We start from the raw sequence: 20,000 nt of genomic DNA on the forward strand, positions 1-20,000 counted from the left end.
TACCTTTGAAAAATAAGTCTCGGGACACCGCACTCTGTTGTTAATTGAATGGTCCCTCAGCCCAACCACATCGCCCCGGGTAATGTTAGACTCGACCCAAGCAACCTTCCTAGAATTAACCCGGGGGATGAGGTGGGCTGAGTTTGACCGTGGTCGTGGTGGTGGGAGTGGAACGATCAAGGGACTTAAGGAAACACTAAGGCACATATTCTCAAACTCTTCGAAACCTTAGTATATCGATATAAAAAGCTCTCGGAGAAGTTTTAGGTTCTTCCATGGGTGGTTTCTTGACCCTGGCGGTAATTTTGGAAGGCTTCTGCGCCATGAACGGGAAAAACACTCATGACAACTCGATGTACATCCCCTGTGGCCTTCAAAAACGGTCGTAACAAGAGCCCGAAAGGTGTGATACTATACGAGTCCAAGGCCAATATTCTCAAACCTTTCTTGGCTTACACACACACACACACACACACACACACACACCACACACACACACACACACACACACACACACACACACACACACACACACACACACACACACTTAATAAGGCTTTAGTAGAGATTGTTATGCGTATTTCCATGGTGGGTAGTTTGCCTAGTGATAGTTTGACAAGGCTTCTGCTGCGCTATGAACGTCAAAAACACTCACGAAGACAAAGCTAATCTCCTTGGTGGTCTTGGGATGTGGTTTTTGTGGGATCCGAATGCGTCTGAGAATACAGGTTGAGGCTCTATGTTAGTATTTCCATGGTGGGTTATTTTGTGATCGAGCCTAGTGGTAATTTGACAAGGCTTCTGCTGCACCGTGAATGTGACAGACGCCCATGAGAAGCCGGGTAACCTCCTCTGTGGCCTTGGGGAATGGTCGTTGTGAGAGCCGAAAGCGCCTGGGAATAGGGGCCTTAAATTCCGTAACATTCGGGCGTGTGTGCTGTCAGAACATGCACCCGTAGCGCTAACAGGCCGGTGTAGAGTCGGAATATGATGTGATGGCTTAATAATGCGGAAGGAAGGAAGGAAGGAAGGAGAAGTGGAATAAAAGGAAGGAAGGGAGAAGTGGAATAAGGGCGTGAAGGAAAGGTGGGAAGGATGAAGAAAGGAATGGATGAAGGAAGGAAGGAAGGAAGGAAGGAAGGGAAGTTGTAAGGGATGGGAAGGAAAGGGAATGGAAGAAAGGAAAAGAATGAATGAATGAATTAGGGAAGGAAGAAAGTACTGGAGGAAGGAAGAGAAGGAAGGAAGGGAGGGAGGAAGGAAGGAGGGAAGGGAGGAGGCAAAGAAGGAAAGGAGGGATGGTTTGCGTGCGCCTGTGTGTGTGTGTGTGTGTGTGTGTGTGTGTTCTTCTTAATCAATTAAAGCAATACATTTCAAGGCGTCAGATAATATTGTCCTTGTATATACATAGGACTGAAGGGGTCTCAAAGTCATCTTCATAATGGCCAGCGTAGTTTGTGTGAGAAGGAAGGGAAGGAAGGAAGAGCTGTGAGGAGAAGGAAAGACAGAGCAATCGGCGTCTGAGAATCTATAATCGGAGTATTCGGCGTCTTAGAATCTATAATCGGTGTATTCGGCGTCTTAGAATCTGTAATCGGAGTATGTGCGGGAAAAGTATGCTGGTATTCTCGAACGCTGCCACCCTACACATCAACTATTTCCAAAGGTCATGAAGGAGATCACTCGGGTTCTAATGAGTGTTGTTTTAGGTTCAGGGTACAGGAGAAGGGTACAACTACCACCAGGGTTATAAAACTACTACACCTGGAATTGGTCAAAACTCAAACGAAAGTCTTGTCCAATTTGTGAGCTTAGGCGCTGAAATGTTTAAACGGTCATGAAGGAGATGAGTCGGGTTCTAATGAGTGTTGTTTTCAGAGCACAAAAGAAGGGTACAACTACCACCAGGGTTATAAAACTACTACCCCTGGAATTGCTCAAAAGTCACACGAAAGCCTTGTCAAATATGTTAGCATGGGCGTTAAAATATTCAAATATATCCGTAACGTCTCGATAATGCCTGCCGAGTTATGTGAGAGGGAAAGGCAAGGGAAGGAAAGGAATCGCTTGCAACAACAATGAGGATCAGGAGGGAGAGTTACGAGCCGTCTTAATGAAACACTAAGAAGGTTCGAATTCTCAGACGCTTTCGACTCTCGCAACAATATTTTTTTTACAGCAAGGGAGGCAAGGCAGCTCAAGGACACAACGTAAAAACAACTACAAGAAAGCCCGATAGACGCTTCTCCGACTATGAATAAAAAAAGATTAGAAAAGAGGTCAGTTTTGAATGGAAAAGTTGGAAAGTTTCGTTTAGTCGGCGCAACATCTGTGACCATATGCCATCAGTTTTGGATGGAGAGGAGTCTTGAGTCGTAGGCAGAAGGAGATATCTACAAACAAAGGCCGCCAGGGAGATGAGTCGGGTTCTAGTGAGCGTTTTTCACATTCATGGTGCAGCAGAAGCCTTGTCAAATTATCACGAGACTAAGTTAGGAGAGATGGAAGTATGTGTTATGGAACGGGAAAGGGATGTTGGGTCTATGGAAGGGATAGGAAGGAATGGGAAAGGGTCGAGGAATGGAGGTGGTTATGTTATGTTATGTTATGTTAGGTTAGGTTAGGAGAGATGGAAGTATGTGTTATGGAACGGGAAAGGGATGTTGGGTCTATGGAAGGGATAGGGAGGAATGGGAAAGGGTCGAGGAATGGAGGTGGTTATGTTATGTTATGTTATGTTAGGTTAGGTTAGGAGAGATGGAAGTATGTGTTATGGAACGGGAAAGGGATGTTGGGTCTATGGAAGGGATAGGAAGGAATGGGAAAGAGTAGAGGAATGGAGGTGGTTATGCTATGTTAAGTTAGGTTAGGAGAGATGGAAGTATGTTTCATGGTACGGGGAAGGGATGTTGGGTCTATGGAAGGGATAGGAAGGAATGGGAAAGGGTAGAGGAATGGAGGTGGTAATGTTATGCTAGGTTAGGTTAGGTTAGGTTAGGAGAAATGGAAGTATGTTTCATGGTACGGGAAAGGGATGTTGGGTCTATGGAAGGGATAGGAAGGAATGGGAAAGGGTAGAGGAATGGAGGTGGTAATGTTATGCTATGTTAGGTTAGGTTAGGTTAGGAGAGATGGAATAAATTATCCTCGGACATACTAACACAGCCTCTACCAAAGCCTTATCGAATGTTGGTGTGTAAGCTCTCGCAAGCAATATATCCAAAGCCCACAAGGAAGACTCGGCTTCTCATGAGTGTTTTTCGCAATCACGGTGCAGCAGAAGCCTTGTCAAACTATCACTAGGGTCACAAAACTACCCACCATGGAAATACCCCCCACAACACTATCTACCGGAGCCTTATCAAGTGTGGATGTGTAAGCTTCGAAATGTTTGAGAATATGAACCTTTATCAGACACAGAATGGTAGCTATGGGGGGGGGGGGGGGATATGGTAGCTATGGAAGAGGGACTGGTGGATGGAAGAATGGTGTGTGTGTGTGTGTATGTGTGTGTGTGTGTGTGTGTGTGTGTGTGTGTGTGTGTGTGTGTGTGTGTGTGTGTGCGCGCCTCCCGAAATGTTTGAAAATGCGGCCTTAGCATAAAACTCCTAATCAAGACAGCGGATGAGCTCGTTGGGGCCGCTGCTGGTGTGTCAGTGTGGGGGAATGAAGGGTCAGGAGGCTGCGTCTTTAATAACGGTTGTAAAGGAGGAGGAGGAGGAGGAGGAGGAGGAGGAGGGGCACTTTAAATTAAGGGACTCTTGTGTTCGTCTCGGTATTGGCTCGTAAAGGCTGTGTGTCGTTGTGTATGCGTGGGAGGGAAGGGGAAGGGCTTAGCTAATGTCTTAATAAGGGTTGTCAGGGGAGAGGAAGAGAGGGAGAGAGGAGGACAGGGAGTAGAAAGGTTTAAGGTTTAGGTAAGGAGGACGCAAAGGAAAAAAAGAAGAAGAGAAAGGGGAAACGTTGAAAGTGATAGCCAGGGAAGAAGAAGAAGAGAGAGGAAGAAAGGGAAGGGGAGTGGAAAGGTGTAGAAGGTTAAGTTGTAGTGAAAAGAAGTAAAGAAGAAGGAAGAGGAAAGGGAAGAAGAAGGAAGGGAAAGAGGAAAGGTTTGAATTGATAAGGGATGCCAGGGAAGAAGAAGAAGGGAGAGGAAGAAGAGGGAAAAGGAGTCGAGAGGTTGAAGGTTTAGGTTGCCGTTGGAAGGAGTAAAGAAGAAGGAAGGAAAGTAGAAGGAAGGGAAAGAGGAAAGGTTTGCATTGATAAGGGTTGGCAGGGAAGAGGAGGAAGAGAAGAGGAAGAGAGGAGGAAAGGGAGTAGAAAAGTAGAAGGTTTAGGTTGTGGGAAGAAGCAAGCAAGGGAAGGGAGGAAGGAGGAAAGAAGAAAGGAAATAAGGGAAAATAAAGAAGAAATGTATAGATTAATATTGATACTCGCTTGTCAAGGATGTAAGTCGTATCAAATTTGGGAAGGAAGTAAAGGCTCGGAATGCAACCAATGTCTTAATCAATATAGCTCGTCGGGGAAAGAGAAAGGCGAAGGAATGGAGAAGAAGAAACATTTAACTTAATACTGATACTCGCTGGTGAAAGATGCAAGTTGTGTCGAGTGTGTGCGGAAAGGCAGGGCTCTCTTAATAGGGCTCGTCGTGGGAAGAGGCAAGGAAGGAGTGACGGACAGAAGGGAGAGGAAAGAAGAAACGTTTGTCTCAGTGTGGGAAGTCTGGGCTCAGAATATAAGGTACTTTTTGCTAAGGGATCGTTAGGGCAGGAAAGAGGGAGGTCTGCAGTGGACTATACAGGCTGCGGAGGGTGTGAGGAGGAACGGAAAGAAAGGGAGAGAAAGAAGAAACGTTTGTGTCAGTGAAGAAACGTTTGTGTCAATGAAGAAACGTTTGTGTCAGTGTAGGAAGTATATAAGGTTCGTCTTGCTAAGGGATCGTAAGGGCAAGAGAGAGAGAGAGGTCTGTGGTGGACTTTCAGGTTGCAGAGGGTGTGAGGAAGGACGGAGGGAAGGAAGGAGGAAGAAAAAACGTATGTGTCAGTGTAGGAAGTTGGTCAGTCAGATTGTTTCAGTGTAGCAGCACGGAATGTAGTCTTGCCTAGGGATAGTCAGGGCAATAGAGAGAGAAGTGTCTGCGGTGGACTCTTAAGGTTCCAGAGGGTGTGAGGAGTGTCAGGAAGGGTGGCTCTTGGGTTAGCGGGTTGACCTGACGTCTCGGGAGCGCAGGGCAACTGGGAACAAAGACAGTGGGTTCATTCAAAAGGACTTACCTCCCCCTTACGCTATACTGGCTTGGGAGGGCTTGCTGGCTGGCTGTCTGTTTGGTTGGTTAGTTAGGGGATTAGTGTACTAGGAGAGATTACTACTACTACTACTGCTACTACTACTACTACTACTGCTGCTACTGCTATTACTGCTGCTACAACTACTACTATATTCGCTTTTTTCCTCTTCCTCTCCTTTCTTCTTCCCCCCCCCCCTCTTACAGACCATTCCATTCCCTTTCCTCGGTTTCTCCTCTTCCTCCTCCTCCTCCTTCTCCTCCTTCTCTCTTTACCTCTTCTACCTTCTCTTCCTAATGTTTCTTCCATCTTTTCATCTCCCATTCATCTCTCATCCCTTCTCTTACCTTCCTCTAACCCCGTCAACTCCATCATCTTACCTTCCTTCCTTCCTTCCTCCATCCCTTCCTCTCACCTCCCTATCCCTCTCCCCAAACCCCGTCAACTCTCCCATCTTACTTTCCTTCCTTCCTTCCTTCCCTCTCCCCATCTCTTCCCTTCGCCTCCTTACCTATCCTCCACTTTCTATTTCCTACCCACCTTTCCTACCTTCTCTTTCCTTCCTTCCTCTAGCCCCATCAACTCCTCCATCTTTCCTTCCTACATTTCCATCATCCCCTTCTTCCTATTCCTTTCCTACCTTCAATTATCCAACCTTACCTTTCTTCCCTGACCCCGCCAACCCCCCCATCTTACCTACCTTCCTTCCTTCCTTCCATCCCTTCCTCGCACTCACCCTCAGCCTCGGCGGGGTCAAAGCACACGTTCCTGCTGCCCGTACACTGGCGCTCGTCCCTCAGCCGCACAGTGCAGTGGTAGTGGTTGGCGGTGGGGACCAGGTAGGAGCGAGTTCGCATCGTGACGCCCTGCCCGCAAGTCCTGGAGCACGGTGAAAAGTCTGACCACTGGGTGACCGCGCAGTCGTCGCTGATCTGAGGAGGGGAAGGAGAGAGAAAGGATAGATGTTAGGGGTTGTATCTCAGAGTCAAGGGTGAGAAGAAAGCTTATGAAAGAAATGGAGGGAGGGAAGGAAAGGGAGAATTATAGAGAGAAAGGGAGATTTTGTTACAGTTTGTCTCCTAGTTCCCAAGAATCAGTGGTTACACACACACACACACACACACACACACACGCACACACATACACACACACACACATATCCCTACCCCTCCCACCCACCCACACATTCCCCCTCACCCACACACATCCTTATCCCCCCCCCCCCCCACAGTCTCCCCTTCCCCCTTATCCCCCGCACATCCCCCCCACACACAGTCTCCCTCCTCCCCTCCCCTATCCCCCGCACATCCCCCCCACACACTCACAATCTCCGTCTCATGGTTGTTGCACGAGGGGACGTCTGCCACGCACATCTCCTTCTCCACCAGCTCCTCGTCGCATTTCTTACGCCCCATGCGGTCCAGGTAGCGGCGGTTGCGCATGCGTATCCCACTGCCGCAGGTGGCCGAGCAGGGCGTCCACGGCGACCACTCCGACACCAAGCAGACGCGAGGGTCGAAGCTATCCTGAGGGAGGGAGGGAAAGGAGAATGGGATGACTTTAGGAGCAGCGAGTAGCGGGCTTTTTTTTTATTATTGTTTTCTTTTTTTGTGTGCCCTTGAGCTGCCTCCTTTGTTGTAAAAAAAAAAAAAAAAAAAAAAAAAAAAAAGTAGATAGGTGGATAGATTGACAGGTGGATGGGTTGGTGGTTGAAGTGTGGATAGATCCCGAAATTGACCTCTCTTTCGGCCATCTCTTTTGATTCTTTTTTAGGAGCAGCGAGTAGCGGGCTTTTTTTTATTGTTGTTTTCTTTTTTTGTGCCCTTGAGCTGTCTCCTTTGTTGTAAAAAAAAAAAAAAAGATAGATAGGTATATTGCGGTGGTCGAAGACAACTTGAGGAAAGGAGGGAAAGGGGAGAATGGGATAATTTTGACATAGATAAATAGATAGGTGTATAGACTGATAGATAGACAGATAGGTAGATCTCCCATTCACCTTTTCTACCCTCTCCTTTTCCTTACCCATCCACACACCTGTCTTTTTTTCTCCCCCTCTCGTCTCCTATCCTTCCTTCCTTCCTTCCTTCACTCACCCGCGTGAAAGCTCCCGTCTCAGAGCCGTCGCAGAACATGAGGTCAGCCGCGCACATTTCCCTCTCGTCCAGCTGCCTCTTGCACATCATCATCTGGGCCTTCTGCGGCATGAGATAGGCGCGGGTTCGGGAGCGCAGGCCCTTCCCGCAAGTGGCTGAGCAGGCCGAGAACTGAGACCACTCGCTGACGGCACACTCGGCTGCTTGAGGGAAGGGAAGGGCGCGGGGGGTGGGAAGGGGTTGGGAATTGGAGGGTAGAGAATTGTACGGAAGGGAAGAGACAGAATGCAATGGGAAAGAATGGAAATGGTAGGGAAAGGAATGGATGGGAGGAAGTGGATTGGTAAGGGAAGGGATGTGATGGGATGGAATAGGGCGCGGAAGAGATGGGAAGGGGTTGGGGAGTGGAGGGTCGAGAGTGGTAGGAAGGGATGTGATGAGAGGGGAAGAGGAGGAAGAGAGGAAGGAAGGAGGGAATGGAATGGAATGGAAGGAAGGGACGAGAAGGGGAAGGTATGGGGAGGGAAGGTAGAGAAGGGATGAGAAGAAGAGGGATGGAATGGAAAGGGTTGGGATGGAATGGGGTAGGATGGGATGGGCATGGGTGGATAGAAAAGGGTTGGGATGGGTTGGGATGGGATGGGATGGGAAAGAATAGGAATGGTAGGGAAAGGAATGGATGGGAAGGAGTGGATTGGTATGTGAATGAGATGGGAGGGAAAGAGATGGGATGGGATGGAAAGGGTAGGGAAGGGATGGGATGAGAATGAGGGGATAGAAAAGGGAATGGATGGGATGGGATGGAATGGGAAGGGAATGGGATAATAGGGTAAAGATGGGGATGGGATGGAATGGGAATGGGAGAGTAGAAATGGGTTGGGATGGAACGGGAAGGGAAGAAGAGGGAAGGAAAACAAGAGAAGGGAATGGAAGGGAAGGAAAGGGAATGGAAAGGAAAGGGGTGGAATGGAATAGCAAGGGAAGGGAAGGGCAAGGCAAGGAAGGGATGGGAATGTAAGACAAGGAAAGGAGAGAGAGAGAGAGAGAGAGAGAGAGAGAGAGAGAGAGAGAGAGAGAGAGAGAGAGAGAGAGAGAGAGAGAGAGAGAGAGAGAGAGAGAGAGAGAGAGAGAGAGAGAGAGAGAGAGAGAGAGAGAGAGAGAGAGAGGGCGGGCGGGCGGGCGGGAGAGGGAGAAAGGAGAAAAAATAGGTTCGTCAGCTTCTCTCTCACGCCAGAACGCCGATGAGTTTTAAATCAAGGCGGCGAGGACGTGAATTAATGAAAGAAAGGGAAAGAAAAAACAGCTTGATGAACACACACTAATAATAATAATAATAATAATAATAATAATAATAATAATAATAATAATAATAATAATAATAATAATAATAATGATAACGTTAACTGGAAGCATCAATTAAAGTGTAAAGAAGAAAAAATAAAATAACAAATAAAATAATATGATGTACATACGCTCCTCCTCCTCCTCCTATTACTCATAATAATAATAATAATAATAATAATAATAATAATAATAATAATAATAATAATAATAATAATAATAATAGCAATACATATGGATACTCTAATGTCAACTCCGTCACACGTAAAAACTAAATACAGAAAACTCATACATAATAAATAGGGCAATGCTGATACAGTAAAAGCTACTTGTTGCATACTAAACATATATGCACATAAAGAGATAATCATTGCATATATCACACTAGTCATATGCGAGGCGTCCGCTGGAGAAGGGGCGTAAGGGTAGCCATTTCTTTCTGTCTGTTCTTCATTTTGCTTTTATAAGAGTTTGGGTCTTTTCCTGGGGTAGTTTTATGACCCTGGTGGTAGTTTGACCCTTCTGCATCGTGATCCTAAAAGAACACTCATTAGAACCCGACTGACATATCTAACACATTTAACCCGGTAGCTGCGGGGATCATGTTTCTTAAAGGTCCCTCTAAGCGAAAAAAATGAGAAAAAATCATCACTCACGTAAACCATTTCATAATATATATCAAAGCGATCAGTTTATGAATCATCCGTTTTTTGGGGGTTATATCGTAAGCAAATTCTGGCCTTGTCGTTGCACACTGGTAGCCACAAATTTGGCCCGTCGCTGTTACCGGGTTAAACAAGGCTTTCATAAGAGTTTGGGTAATTTCCTTGGGTAGTTTTATGACCCTGGTGGTAGTTTGACCCTTCCTCTGTACCACGAATCTAAAACAACACTCATTAGAACCCAATTGATCTCATTTTTAACCGTTGGAAATAGTTTATGTAAGAGAGCGGAAGGATCTGAGAATACTGACCGAAGGCATTTTTTTCTGGTTTGTATATTGTGTAAAAATATGGCCCAAATTTATCTCTTACGGCCCAACCTTCTCCTCCGGACGCCTCAGGGATTCAAGTTTATTATTTTTTTTCGTTCCACTTTCTAATGAGAGAAGAAGAGGAAACAACATTACGTCTTGCTGCGTCCTCGTCCGACTCCTCGTACTCCGGTTCGTCGATGGCGAGGATATCTGAGAGAGAGAGAGAGAGAGAGAGAGAGAGAGAGAGAGAGAGAGAGAGAGAGAGAGAGAGAGAGAGAGAGAGAGAGAGAGAGAGAGAGAGAGAGAGAGAGAGAGAGAGAGAGAGAGAGAGAGAGAGAGAGAGAGAGAGAGAGAGAGAGAGTATCAAACAGACAGGCCGACAGACAGAGAAAAAAAGAGAGAAAATAAGAGAAACGAATTAAAACATAAGTGAACATGAGACAGACAACAAGGAAAAAAAAATATTGCTCATATAACAGACAAACTACTAAAAAAAAACTATTATTACAAACACGAAAAAACAAGTGTTTCAAGTTTTCTTTCTTTTTTTTCTAAGGTTTATTTATTTTTTCTTTATTATTTTGGACTTATATTTGGGACCTTTAAGGAGTCAGGTCGCTTTGGGGGGCTTTAAAAAGATGGGGATTTTAATAAGGGAATTTTAGGGGGGCAAAAAAAGCTATGTAAATATGTTTGCGTGCGTGCAGGCGAGTCAGCGTGCGTGCGTGAGTGCGTGCGTGCGTATCTACGTGTATAGCTCAGATATATGTATGTGTGTGTGTGTGTGTGTGTGTGTGTGTGTGTGTGTGTGTGTGTGTGTGTGTGTGTGTGTGTGTTGCCTCTCTCTCCCGAAAGCTTTCATTATAGAGGGTTGGCAAAAACTTGGTCCGCTCCTTAAAAACAACATTACTCCATTAAGAGAGACAGGAAAAACACAGAAACATGGTGGGCGCTATCGGGGGAGAGTGTTCAGAGGAGGGGAATAAACTAGTAATGACTTCCGCTGACCTACTGAGCCAGAGGGTGGAAAAATATATAAACACTAGTAATTGCACGAGAGAAAAAATAACTTTGCTGGCTCCAATTCTCTGCCAAAAATAAGCTGCATAGATTGGATTGCCTTGAATGTTTAAAAAAAGCAGACTATGTGATAACACTATTTTACTTCTACTATTACTACTATTACTACTACCACTACTACTACTACTACTACTACCACTACTACTACCACTACTACTACTACGACTACTACCTGTAAAGACCTTTTCTGAACTACTGAGCCAAGCGGTGAAAAGATATATAAAAACTTTGTAATATCAAGAAAGAAAAAACATCTTCCTGGCTCATATTTCTCGACAAAAATAAGGTAAATAGATTGGATTGCCTGGCATGGTAAATTAAAGTGTACATTTTCTAAACTGCGCCAATTGCCGGGTACAGACAGAAGAAAGGGTTAATTGCCTGGAATGATTGAAAAAAAAAAATGATGGCCAGTATACAGAAACAGAGATAAGACTTGACTTGCAGTAATGGGAAAAACATTGCAATTGGATGAGCAGAATGTGTGACAATATTCCTGCTACTTCTGCAACAACTACCACTACTTCTACTACCACTACTACTACTACTACTACTACTACTACTACTACTACTACTACTACTACTACTACTACTGCTCTTACCACCACCATTACTACTACTACTACTACTACTACTAGTACTACTACTACTACTACTACTAACACTCCTACTCCTCCTCCTCCTCCTCCTACTACTACTACTGATAAAAAAGCTAAAAAACTACAATAACATTAAAACACACACAATCTACGACCATTTGCCTATTACTAATAATGGTGATGGTGGTGGTGGTCGTTCCTTACCTGTGTCCGAGCACGACTTCTCATACACGCGCTGCCTCGTGATGGTGAGTCGTGCCAGGGGCTTCATTGGCTTGCCGGTGGGGTCGTAGAAGGGGGAGGCGGGGTCGTTGGGGTAGCTGCTGGTGATGCGACGGATCTTGCCTTTTGGGTAGGTCGGGGAGTTGGCGGACTGGGGAAGGGAGAAGAGGAGGGAAAGGAGTAAACGGAGTACGTCATAGAGTTTGGGGTGCTGTGGGGTAGGAAGCCAACGGGGGAGAGTAAAATTAGGTAACGTTGGGGAGTTGGGAGACTATGGGGGAGATAAAAAAATGGGATAAGGGTAAATGGGGAAGGTAGGGGAGTTGCCAGACTGTGGGGAGGAAGAAAGAGAGGACTGGGGTAACTGTTAACGAGAGGGAGGAGGTGGCAGACTGTTGGGAAAGGAAGTGGAAGGGGAAGGAGGTGACTTAACTGGATGTAGGGGTGGAGGTTGGCAGACTGTTGGGAAGGAAGGGGAAGGAGGTGAATTGAGTCATGACTAGATTGGCTTTAAATGGTGTCAGTTTTAACGGGGAAAAGGAAGGAAGGTGAGTGAGGTTGTTAGGTTAGGTTTGGTTTTGTTAGGTGGTTAGTTAGGTTGGGTTGTTGGTTTTAGGTATGGTTGGGTATAGTTGGTTAGGGAGAGAGGAGAGAGAGAGAGAGAGAGAGAGAGAGAGAGAGAGAGAGAGAGAGAGAGAGAGAGAGGAGAGAGAGAGAGAGAGAGAGAGAGAGAGAGAGAGAGAGAGAGAGAGAGAGAGGAGAGAGAGAGAGAGAGAGAGAGAGAGAGGAGAGAGAGAGAGAGAGAGAGAGAGAGAGAGAGAGAGAGAGAGAGAGAGAGAGAGAGAGAGAGAGAGAGAGAGAGAGAGAGAGAGAGAGAGAGAGAGAGAGAGAGAGAGAGAGAGAGAGAGAGAGAGAGAGAGAGAAACGAAAATAAAAAGTGACATCTGACGGGAACTGATGCAAAACACTGTTGGAAAATTATTTTTTTCACCTCTCTCTCTCTCTGTGCATGTGTGTTTGTGTGTGTGTGTGTGGGGGGGAGAGAGAGAGAGAGAGAGAGAGAGAGAGAGAGAGAGAGAGAGAGAGAGAGAGAGAGAGAGAGAGAGAGAGAGAGAGAGAGAGAGAGAGAGAGAGAGAGAGGTGACAGCACGGTTACCTGAGGATTTTTGGTTCGTGCCTCAAATGAAAAAAAAAGAAGAAAAAAAGAAGAAAAGAAAACATGAAGGAAAAAAATATATCTTCACTATTTTCTTTTTCTCTTTTTTTTTTTTTCCTTGTCGCAGAGGAAGAATGAAAGACGTCTTGGGGAGGGAAAGGGAGGGAGGGAGGGAGGGAAGGAGGGAGGGAGGGAAGGACAAATGCAAGGGAGAGAATGGAGAAGAGAAAAGTGAGAGATGAAGGGCAGGAAGGATGGAGGAGGAGGAGCAGGAGGGGAGGGGAAGGGAAGAAAGGAAAAAGGAGGAAAGGAGGAAGAATTGGAGGGAAGGGAGAGGAGGAGGAGGGAGAATTGGAGGGAAGGAGAGATAGGAAGAGACAAAAAATAGAAAAGAAAGAGCTTAAATATAGATAGATAAATATAGATAGATAGATAGATAGATAGATAGATAGATAGATAGATTGATGGAAAGAGAGATGGAAAGACAGAAGAGAATAATTAGAGAAAAGAGAAGATTAAAGGAAGAGAGGAAGGGAGGAAGGTAGAAAGGAAGTCGGTAGAAAGGAAAAGAAAGAGTAGGAAGGGAAGGATGGAAGGGAGGAGGAGGAGGAGGAGGAGGAGATAAGGAAGAAGAAGAAGAGGAAGAAGAGGAGGAGGAGGAGGAGGAGGGATTTACGAAAGATGCAGGAGGAGGGAAAGGGGTGATGAAGATGAAGAAGAGGAGGAGGAGGAGGAGGAGGAGGAGGAGGAGGAGGCTGTCAGGGATAAGCCATTAATTCCTCTAGCTGTTACTCCTTTCCTGCCTGGCTTGCCTTCCTCTTCTATTCACGGCCTGACAAACTGATGAACGAACTCACTTACTCATCAAACTCTTTATCTACCTACCTACATTTTCTCTTATTTTTATTTATTTTTTACTTTTTTACTTGTTTATGTGTTTTTATCCCGTTTGTTCTTTTATCTTTGCTCTCTCTCTCTCTCTCTCTCTGTGCCTGTTTGTCTGTCTGTGTCTGTCGTGCTTGTCTGTCTGTCTGTCTGTCTGTCTGTCTCTCTGTATCTCTCTATCTATCTCTCTATCTGTCTTATATATATATGTTAGCAGCGCCACCCTTGCCCAGCCAGAGAAGAGTGTATTAAACAAGGTCGGTTTTGCTGGTTCAGTCCTTCCAACCTTGCTTTTAATACCTGATGACTGAGGTGTTGGCAATAAGTATATCGTGTGTCAAACTGGGTCGGTGGTTAAGTCAATACTGCCGTGTCTAATGTTGCTGTTAATACCACGGGTTATCGACAGCCTATAGCGTTGGTAGGGAGTCGAGCACAGTAGCAAAGACTGACATGTTAACAAGACGTATTTCACCTCCTCCTCCCTATCATTCTTATCTTCCAACTCTTTTTATCCCTTTCCACCGAATCTTCCTTCCTCTCTTCTTTAATCTTCTCTTTTCTCTAATTCTTCTCTTCTAGCTGTCTCTCTAGCTCTTTTCATCAATCGATCAACCACTCAATCTGTCTATCTGTCTATCTATTTATCTATCTATCTATCTATCTAGCTGCCTATCAATTTATCTATCTTATCGCTGGCTTGTATATATCATTAGTTTTATGAAGGCAGCCACTCGGTTACTTTAGCCCAATCATTGTTTATTTAATTTGGTGGCTATAGAGTCAGGTTTGTCCTCTCGCCTAATGAGGAGTGGAGCGTCAGGTGTGAAGGTCAGGTGTGCGAGGTGGCAATGCTCGGCTCACAGGTATAAATCTCACCTTTGCGGGAGCGATTAACAGGTGTGTGTGGCGCGAGATTAGCAGGTGTTATAGATAGATAGATAGATAGATAGATAGATAGATAGAGAGAGAGAGAGAGAGAGAGAGAGAGAGAGAGAGAGAGAGAGAGAGAGAGAGAGAGAGAGAGAGAGAGAGAGAGAGAGAGAGAGAGAGAGAGAGAGAAAGGATTATCTTCCGCATTTCCTCTTCTGATTAATAATTTGTCACGATTTGTTCAGATAATCCCCCGTCTCTCTCTCTCTCTCTCTCTCTCTCTCTCTCTCTCTCTCTCTCTCTCTCTCTCTCTCACACACACACACACACACACACACACACAGGCCAAATTTAACATACTACTACTACTACTACTACTACTACTACTACCAATAACAATTTTCGTTTTCGTTCTTTTCACAGGTACGTAACTTCACACCTGGAGGACCGCCACTGACAATACCTGGGCTTGGTGAGTGTTATTTTTACCTGTGTTCCCTCTATACCTCTTTACCTGTGCCACCGTGTATTCGTGTATCTCTTAAGTCACCAAGGAAAGACTGTCACCTCGTCTCCTACATCCCATAAGAACATAAGAACGTAAGGAGTCTGCAAGAGGCCGGTATTTTTAAACGTATCCGCACTTCAGTTCGCCTGTTTGAAAAGCCTCTCGTAGTACCATAGAAGTTTGTGTGGGATTTTCATGGAGTGTTTGTGATCCTGGTGATATAGCTTTACACGGCTTCTGCGCCACGAACGGGGAAAAAAAATCCCTTCAAAACACGGTTAATCTTCTCTCTCCGTGGCCTTTGGAAATACGAGTAATCATAAAGGGTGCCCGATACGTTTAAGAATATGGACCTGTACCTCTTCGTCCGTGCTGCCGTGTGTTCGTGTATCCCTTCATGTCACCAAGAAAAGCAATGTCGCCTTGTCTTGGCCAGCCCCTGCAAGCCATCCGTGGACTCGTATAAACAAAGGACCAGGTGTAGAATATCGCAGGGCAGGGAGGTGACGTGGCTTATGAAGAAGTGGAGAGGAGGAGGGGGAGGAGGAGGAAGGGAAAAGAGGGAGAGCGAAGTAAGAAAGATAAGAAATGGAGGGAAAGAGAGGGAAAAGGAAACAAAGAAGAGAGGAGGAGGAGGAGGAGGAGGAAGAGGAGGAGGAGAAGGGGTTTGAAGTAAGGAAGAGAGAGAGAACTAGATAATGAGGGAGGAAAAGGAGTAAGGAAGAGAGGGGGAAGGAAGAAGGGAAGTAAATTGAGAGAGAGAGAGAGAGAGAGAGAGAGAGAGAGAGAGAGAGAGAGAGAGAGAGAGAGAGAGAGAGAGAGAGAGAGAGAGAGAGAGAGAGAGAGAGAGAGAGAGAGAGAGAGAGAGAGAGAGAGAGAGAGAGAGAGAGAGAGAGAGCGGGGGGGGGAGGAAGTCTTGTATCGCACGACCATATGTGTGTGTGTGTGTGTGTGTGTGTGTGTGTGTGTGTAGATCAGTCAACTCATATTTCATTCTTTTTTTGGGAGGGTCCTGTATTGCATTCACATTCTCTCTCTCTCTCTCTCTCAATTGACCCCGTGACAGGAACACACAACACACACAATATTCCCTGACTGCTGACATCGGGAGGGAGAAAAATGAGAGCGCACACACACACACACACACACACACACACACACACACACACAGAGAGAGAGAGAGAGAGAGAGAGAGAGAGAGAGAGAGAGAGAGAGAGAGAGAGAGAGAGAGAGAGAGAGAGAGAGAGAGAGAGAGAGAGAGAGTATATTTTTTTCGTTCATGTTATTGAAATTTGAACACATACTCATTAACACACACACACACACACACACACACACACACACACACACACACACACACACACACACACACACACACACACACACACACAAGATTAAAGAGCGGAGGGGGCTGAGGGACACAGAGCAAGAGACACACACACACACACACACACACACACACACACACACACACACAGCCGCACACACACCAAGCGTTGGCTCACCTCATACGTGACGCCGGAGTCCGTGCCGGCGTCGTAGGGGTAGAGGTTGAGCGTCTTGTGCGGCACCCAGGAACAGTTGGCGAGGCACAGCTCCAGCGCCGACACCCCCACGATCCAGTCCGGGGTAGGTCCTGTGGAGAGGGAAGGTGGAGATGATGGAAGGGATGGAGGGTGTTGTTATATATTGTGGCTTAGTGTTCTATTGTATTCTCGTCATTATAGCAGTGAGCAGGGTTTTTTTTTTATATTTTTTTTTTACGCCAAAGTCATAGTACCACCCCTGTCTCTCTCTTTACTCGGCTTCTACCTCTCGTCCTCTTTACTCCACTCTTCTTATTTCTTCTTTCTCCTTCTCTTCTCCCTTTCTTCTCTCTCAGCTTCTTCTCTTTCATCTCATCTCTCTCCTTCTTTACTTTTCCTAATTCATCTCCCATCATGCGCTGCTATAGCATGTTCCCTACTTTACCTCTACCTACCATTTCCTCAACTTCCCTTTCTCCTCCTCCCCCACCTCCTCCTCCTCCTCCTCTTCCCCAGCACCCACTCACCCAGCATGGACACGAGGGACATGAGGTGGTGGCGGTTGTCGACGCGGAACACGGCGAAGGTCTTGCCGTTGACGTTGGGGTGCCACAGACCGCGAGCCTTGATGATGGTGCGGATGTGGTCACTCTGGGGGGTTAAGAAGAGGTGGGGAGGGTTAGGAAGGCGAGGTAACAGATTAAAGCATGGACAGTGGGTTCTCTGGAGGGTTGAAAAGTTGATGTTTGTAGGGTTGAAATAGGTAGTGGCGTAGAGGGTACACGTTGGCAGCTGTAGAAGGGTTGAAAAGAGATGTTGATGGTTAGGAAGGCGAGATTTGAAGGGTTGAGAGGTGGTGGGTTGGAGGTGGAGGGGTTGAGAAGTCGATATTTGAGAGGTTGTTATGAGGCGGTGAAAGTTTGAAGTATAGACTGAAAGCTGTGAAGGGTTGATAAATCGATCTTTGAAAGGTTAAAAAAAGGTGGTTGATTGAATGATATAGACGTTGGAAGCTGTGGAGTTGAGAAGTTGATGTTTGAGGGCAAGTTAATAGGTAGAGGGTTGAAATATCTGCTTCGGATGCTCTAGAAGGGTTAAGAATAGGTGCTGAGGATTACGAAGCCGAGGTCTGAGGAGTTATGAGGTGGTGGATTAGATTATAGACATTGAAAGTTGTGGAGGGTTGAGAAGTCGACGTTTATAGGGTAGTTAAAAGACAGAGGGTTGGAGCATTAACGTTGGAAGCTCTAGAAGGGTTAAGAATAGGTGCTGAGGGTTAAGAAGTCGAGGTCTGAGGAGTTATGAGGTGGTGGATTAGATTATAGACATTGAAAGTTGTGGAGGGTTGAGAAGTCGACGTTTATAGGGTAGTTAAAAGACAGAGGGTTGGAACATAAACGTTGGAAGCTCTAGAAGGGTTAAGAATAGGTGCTGAGGGTTAAGAAGTCGAGGTTTGAGGAGTTATGAGGTGGTGGATTAGATTATAGACATTGAAAGTTGTGGAGGGTTGAGAAGTCGACGTTTATAGGGTAGTTAAAGCGTTAGAGTAGTTGGAAGCTCTAGAAGGGTTAAGAAGAGGTGGAGAGGGTTAGGAGGTCGTCGTTTGAAAGCTTGTTAATGCCTGAAGCAGATATCAAGAGTAGGTGGGTGTTTGCAGCCTCTTCATCTCTCCAGGCTCTCTCTAAAACCATTCTCTCTCATCTCTACAGCATCTCATGATCTCACCTTTCTTTCTCTCATCAACACATTATCTCTCTCACTCAGCTTTATCTCCTTCATCTACACAGCATCTCCCTTTCTCTCGCATCTGTCTCTCCCTCATCTTTACAATATTTCACTCATCTTTCTCATCCGTACAGCATCTCTCACTCATCTCTCTCTCTCTCTCTCTCTCATCTCCTCTCTCATCCTCTCTCCTCCCTCATCTCCAGCCTGTCAGCCTCTCCCTTCCCTAATCCTCCTCCTCCTCTCCTTCTCCTGCCCTTACCTGTCTCTTGAGCTCACTCGAGGGTGCGCGTTGAGCCCCACTCGGCCACCTGCTTGAGCCTGTCTGAGGCCTCCTTGCTGTACTCCCAGACCATGTAGTCGGCGGAGGTGAGGCGCTGATGATATCTGAGAAGTGCGTCAGCCACTCGTTGTTGGGGAAGTCCTTGGGTGTGTGTGGGACCACAAGCCCTCAAAGGTGACCTGGGTGAAGGGAGAAGGAAGGGGAGGTGAAGTGTGTTGAAGGGAGGGTGTAGAACTGTTTAGGGGAGGAGATGGAAGGGCGGGTGGGTGAAGTGTGTTGAAGAGAGGGTAAGGAATGCTGTTCAAGGGAGTGTAAGTAGACAGAAATATTTAAGGGAATTTAACACTGTAATTGAAGGAAGAATGGAGGAGGTGGCCGAGTGGTCAGCGTGCGGCGTGGTGAGACCAGGGACTTAGGTTCGAGTCCCACCAAAGGACTCTGACGATTTTCAACCATCCCCGAGTGGCGGAAGATGACCCACATGCTGCCCCGAGTGGCGGAAGATGACCCATATGCTGCCCCGAGTGGCGGAAGATGACCCACATGCTGCCCATATCTTCAGTCAATTCTAACATCAGCGACTTCGGTCAAGTGGAGCACCGGGGGGGCAGCAAAGGCCAAACAAGTCATACATCACGGCAGCCACTGTAAATACAGATCGCCTGCACCACTAACGGGCTGCGGTCGTCCAGGAGACCCTTCAAGACAGGCTACCGATGTTATAGGCAGCACCTTAAAAAGAAGTTCAGGGGGGAACATTTTTTTTTATGTGCGGCCTATAGCGCTTGTAGGCTGCCTTGAGGGGTCTCATGGGCGATCCCAGTCCGTTAGCGGCGCAGGCGAATTTTATTTATAGTGTCTGCCGTTATATCTTTCCTTGGCCCATGCTGCCCCAGGTGCTCCACTTGAACGAACGCGCTGAAGTTAGGGTTGCTTGAAGACCTGGTCAACATGTATGTAATCTTCCGCCACTGGGCGATGGTTTGAAAAATCAGCGTTTCGGTGGGACTCGAACCTAGTCCACGGCCTCACCGCGCCCGCACACTGACCACTCGACCACCGCCTCCCCAGGTCGTGTTGTTGTTGTTTTTGCTGTTGTTGTTGTTGTTGTTGTTGTTGTTGTTGGTGGTGGTGGTGGTGGGCAGCAGCACCACCGTGACGTTGACGAAACACAACAATAACAAAACAGTTTCCCTCCAAATTCCTTCCCTTGTTGCTCTTTTTGTCCTCCCTCTCTCTCTCTCTCTCTCTCTCTCTCTCTCTCTCCATGCCTCCATTCCTCCTTCCCTCCTTTCCTCCCTTCTTCTTTTCCTCCCTCCCTCCCTCTCCCTCTCTCCCTCTCCCTAACGTGAGTTCCTCCCATTCCTCCATTCCTCCCTCCTTCATGGCCATCATCCCGTCCTCTCCTCCTTCCTCCCTCACCTGTTTCACGTCAGTTTCGACCAATAAAT

At 46.5% G+C, this 20,000-nt stretch overlaps 1 pseudogene; it reads right to left on the bottom strand.

Moving 5' to 3' along the window:
• The window catches only part of LOC126982375 (spondin-1-like), a 63,647-nt pseudogene that overhangs the window by 14,776 nt on the left and 28,871 nt on the right, over nt 1-20,000 (bottom strand).

The sequence above is a fragment of the Eriocheir sinensis genome, chromosome 4 (genome assembly GCF_024679095.1).
Source record: "Eriocheir sinensis breed Jianghai 21 chromosome 4, ASM2467909v1, whole genome shotgun sequence".
Lineage (NCBI taxonomy): Eukaryota > Metazoa > Arthropoda > Malacostraca > Decapoda > Varunidae > Eriocheir > Eriocheir sinensis.